Below are 5,008 nucleotides of genomic sequence, written 5' to 3' on the forward strand. Positions count from 1 at the left end.
GAGTCCCGCTGAGGGGAGGAGCAGGAGGAGGAGCAGAGGCAGGAGGAGGGGACGCAGGAGGCCGGGCCCTGAGGGAGAGCGCGTTGGGCAGAGGAAGATCGCGAGCGCCCACTGCCGCCAGCCCCGCTCAGGTGCTGCCCCGAGTCGGGCCCAGTGGGTGCGCTCGGCTCGCCGCTCGGCGGTCGGGGCTGCCTCGCCCCGCCTGGCTCGCGGCTGCAGCTGACAGGTAGAGGCGGAGTGGGTCCCGCCCACCTGGAGCGGCGGCGCCAGGGGTTTCAGTCCACCCGGGAGGGAACCGGCGCGGCCAGGAGGGCGGGGCCCGTTGCGGGTAGGGTGACTTCCTTTGCTGCAAACCTGAGACGTTAGGTCTACTCCCTCGCGCTGCTAGGCAAGGGCAGGTGCGAACCCTGAGGCCACCTCTTCCTCCACCCTCCAGCCCCGCAAGGTGCCCGGTACCTGCGCCCGTCCCTCTGGCGTTCACACCGAGTTCCCTTCCCGGCAGGTGACCCACCTTAGGTTGCGATTCGCCCTGCGCCGCCCGGGAAGCAGGGGGAGCCATCCTCTCAAGCTCAGGCCGCGGCGGGGCTGGGACGCCTGCGGCAGTGCAGCCTGAGCCGGGATGCGAGAGAGGAGCCGGCTCCCGGGCGCTCCTGGTCGCCATTGAACACGCCCTCTCCCTTCGGTTTGGAGTCTGGCAGTAAATGACGATTTGCCAAGAGAACGCAGAAAATTCAGCTCAGCTTTGCTAGCGCACCGGACTGCAAACGTCATCTCTGAAATTAGGCAGGGTCCCCTCATCCCCTCCCCCCTTTCCGGTAGGTGGGGGATTTGGTTTGAGAACTCGGCCAGCATTCAGTAGTTCAGCTTCAAATGAGGATTTCCAGGGGCCTGGGGTTGGAATCTCCCTGGAGAAGCCGGTCCGCCTGCTCACCTGCCCATCCAGAACAGAGCAAGTCACCGCGAAGGCAGGTCAGCGAATGTGTTCTTTAAAAAAGCTAAAGGAACAGCAAAGTACAGTATTTTTTTTTTTGATGAGATTTCAGTAGCTCTTCCACACCTTAAATATTGGAACATAAATACTTGGAAGAATTCCAATATGCCACTTGAGTTTTGAAAATCTCTCATTAACTTCACTTAGTTTAAAAACCCTCTCCCACCTACGGAATGGCACCCATAGGAAACTGACCTCTTTACTCCTGTAATGCAACGAGCCCTGACCTTTTAGAAAGCAACGCAATGGCCAGTGTTTTCTGGCTACCTGATGAAGCTAAGGGCAGAGATGTTAGTGGGGCCAAGACCAAGCCTCACGGTGCGAAATAAGCTTGTAGGGGTTTTAATTATTCTGGCTACTTCTTGGAGACAGACTACTATAGACATGCCTGTTTTTAAGATATATATGACTTTTATATATGTGCGTATACATGAATTTTTAGAAGTCAATTTAAAGCCCCACTTTGAAAAGTCATGGCATTTAAATTTACATTAGCTTTAAAAGAAGTGCTTTTCATTCTGTGAAGTCACGTAAAATCATGCAGGAGGTTGTTCGGGTGAAATGGCGGTCTAAGGTGAACCCTCGTCAATCCCTGGTGTTTAAGCTCCTACCAGCAGCTAAGCCCAATGCAGGTCATGAGTCCTTCAAAACAGGGAGGAACTTTGAGGCTCTAAGTTGCTATGAGTCCTTTTCCATGAGAGTCCAAAGTGCTTTTGTGCCCATTACGTGAATCTCGCAACTCATTCGCCAGCTGCAGAGAGAGACTGGCAGCGTGATTTGCACCCACGGAGGCAAAGGCAGGTTAACTGATCGGTTCGGTCGCCGGCTACAAGTCCTAAAAGGAACTAAAACCCAGATCCCAGCCCCCAGTCTCCATTAGAAGCTTCATGTGCAAGAAGTGACTCCAAGCAGATATGACAAGTGAGAGGGATTTGAAGACTGGAAGTTGAGCTTCTCCCGTTCTTTAATTTCAGCCAACATTCACTAATCAATGTTCGTGTTCTTATGCTTAGATAAATAAGAGAGTATTAATTGGCTCTTTTGTTCTTTTTTAGTTTTATGTCATTTCTCCTAAACCCCCTTCCTCGACCTCTTGCGGGCATGAGTTCTGTTTCCTGACATGCATTTGCATATCACCAAATCTCAGCTCTGCTATAGCATGAACATTTTATTGAAAATATCTGCTTAGAGATCTGTCTTCCCCACTAGATTAGAGAGGCTTTGAGCTTGGGCACCATCATTTAGTTATCTCTCCCAAAATCTTGTATGGTGTCTGAGACATTGTATACTCTCAAAAAAAAAAAAAGTCTTCTAAACTGACCTTCCCCCAAGGAGTTACGGTTTAGGTCAAACATGTTTCCCTTTCAGAAAGGGGGCTCATACGAGACGTGGTGGGAGTCGCCTGGAAATGTGGCTGTCACTCTTTGATGTGTTGCCCCAAACCCTCTGACACAGTGTCATCAACTAGAAAATGAGAGGGTTCTAGTAGATGACCTCTAGCTGCTTATATTCTAATATACAAAGTGTTTATCGGGCACCTAGCATGTATCCAGCACTATGCTGCATACCCTGGAAAGTGAAGGCGCCCCAAGGGTGCCGACAACCAGATCTCCAGGGGGAACAAGATGAACACCCTCAACCTCTTACTTACTCCCCAAACTCCCTGATATCAGCTAAGCTGCAACTCCTGTTCTGCAGAAGACAAAGGCTGAAAGGCTGAAATGGAAACAAAGCAACTGACTTTCGAGTTGGGTCAACAATCAGTCACAACACCCAAGGAGAGGCAGTCCAGGCTTTTGTGCTAGGCATGGTGGCCCATGTTTTGTCCTTGCACTGACCTCCTTAGGAACTATGATTTCTTTCTTTCACAAAAACAAAGCACAAAAGTTTTAAAGCCATGGCATCAGTGAGGAGGAGTAATTAGGATACCAGAATAGGAGGTGATTTGTCCAAGGAAAAACTCAATTTCTGCAGCAGTGATCTCTGTCATTGACTGGTTTGTTTGTGTTTTCTTTTGCTATTTCTGGTTATCTTCCCCGCCCCTCCCCCCAGCCCAGGTATGCGATGGAAGAGGGAGATCAGGAGAAGGGGAGGTGAGAAGCAGTGAAGAGGCTTTGCTCCTTGGGCAGCTGTCCAGGACCCACAGTGTCTCTACCTGCCTGGGCTCAATGTGATTTTTATCTATGGGGTTCCCCTGGAAAGCATTTCCTCCCATAATGGCTGTTTGAATCTTTCAGGTTAAGAGCATGAATATTAAGTAGTCCAGTGGGATTTTTTTTTATAAGCAGAGGAAATTGGGATCAGGTTAAAAATCGAATTTTAATAAACTTTCCAAGTCCTGATTTAGATGGTGCACTAATGGCTCTTCCTGCTGAATCACCTGAAAAGTCTAGTGCATTTTTAAAAGGCCCTTGTTGTCTGAGAGGCTTGATGCTTCTTGTCGAATGGTAACTGTGCTCCCCGTCCTCACAGACCAGATCGTGTATAAGACTGCTGGGAGCAGGTATAAAATAGCATGGCCCACATCATCTGTTTGGGTACGAAGGAGGGAGCTGGGTTTGAAAAAATATTTTTCACTCTTTTGACCAAAACAAAGACAGTGTGATTATGCTGTGTGAAAGTGGTATCTTCAAAGAACTCCCCTAATTCAATGAGGCTGAGATCTAGAATTCTTTCTATTTCTTTTGATTTGCTAATTAGCTGGAGCAGTAGACTTGGGAGAGAGAAAATGCAGGGCACCTCCCCAAAACATGTGGTTTGTGAAGGATTGTGGTTCTTCCCAACTCAGCTTACCCATCACATGCCTCCCCCCACCAGCCTGGCCTGACTCCCCCAACTTTACCTGGATGTCCTTGAAAATAGTCCAGCCATGCATGCTTAATAGATTGCTTGATGTTCTTCTGAAAACAAGATTTTAATCCCTTTCATGACTCCAATCTACTGGGTGGAGTGAGAACACTAGCCTTTGTGGGACCTAACCTTCACCAAGATAAATCCATTAACTGAAAATTTCATATCATGGCTGCATTGGTATAAACATGAACATATTGTTATTTATTTAAATATTTTCTGAGACCTAGAAGCTCAATTTCCTTCTGATTTCAAAAGAAATGAAAACATTTTGGAGAGGCCCTGATGGTGCCTTGGGGTCCTATGTGATGGAGACGGTGGTCCCAGGTAGATGAGGACATCACAGAGGAGGAAGTCTTCACTGAGTCCGGTAAAACATATGTGAGTAATGCAACGTCAGAGACAAGTCTTAGAGCCTCTTTGTTGTGTTGGGTAAACAGCTCTAGACAACACATGGCTTTTATTTCTGACCCCAGTCCAACTTTGCCCCAAATTACACATATCATTGTTGCAAGAATTGTAATATTGCAGGCCTGAAGTGGCCACCTTGTTCCAATTATTCGACCCTGCTGAGTGTGGGAATGTTTCAGAGCAGCGGGAAACTGGGGCGCACCCTTTGGTGTTAGGTTGGCTGGGACTGAAGAGACTGATGTTGTCACCAACAGGTCTGGCTGCTTTTCTCTTGGAGGCCTTACTCAAGGAGACTGGGAGGTTCAAACTCCTCACGGGTACCCTGTGGTAGATACACGGGCAAAAAGGTTGATGAAAATACATTGAATATATAAAATTATTTATTTTATTAAATTTAATAAAATCTAATCTCTTACCGGAAGGAGCTCACAGACACGCAAGAACAAATTACCATTCAGCCTGACAATAGTTGGGAGTTTTGCCTTCTGTACGCGAGGAAGGTCAAAGGAGCATTTGGACTATGGTTCTCACAATCTCCCCTTCTACACGGAACTCTCAGCTTCAGGCCACTAGTGATTTTCCTAGCAGCTCTCTCCTCTTGGAGTCCCCACTGAAGTCCTACAGAGTGTGGGCCTGTTGTCCTTGAAAACTAACAGTGCTGCCTTGTCCTTCCTCAGCTTTGGTTTGCTTCCAGATTTAAAATACAGCCAAAGCTCAGAGAAGTCTCTCTCTCTCCCCATTTTTGATATGCTTTTC

The sequence above is a fragment of the Pteronotus mesoamericanus genome, unplaced genomic scaffold, assembly GCF_021234165.1.
Source record: "Pteronotus mesoamericanus isolate MK-2021 breed Mesoamerican mustached bat unplaced genomic scaffold, CSHL_Meso_final contig_68, whole genome shotgun sequence".
In the NCBI taxonomy this organism is placed as follows: domain Eukaryota; kingdom Metazoa; phylum Chordata; class Mammalia; order Chiroptera; family Mormoopidae; genus Pteronotus; species Pteronotus mesoamericanus.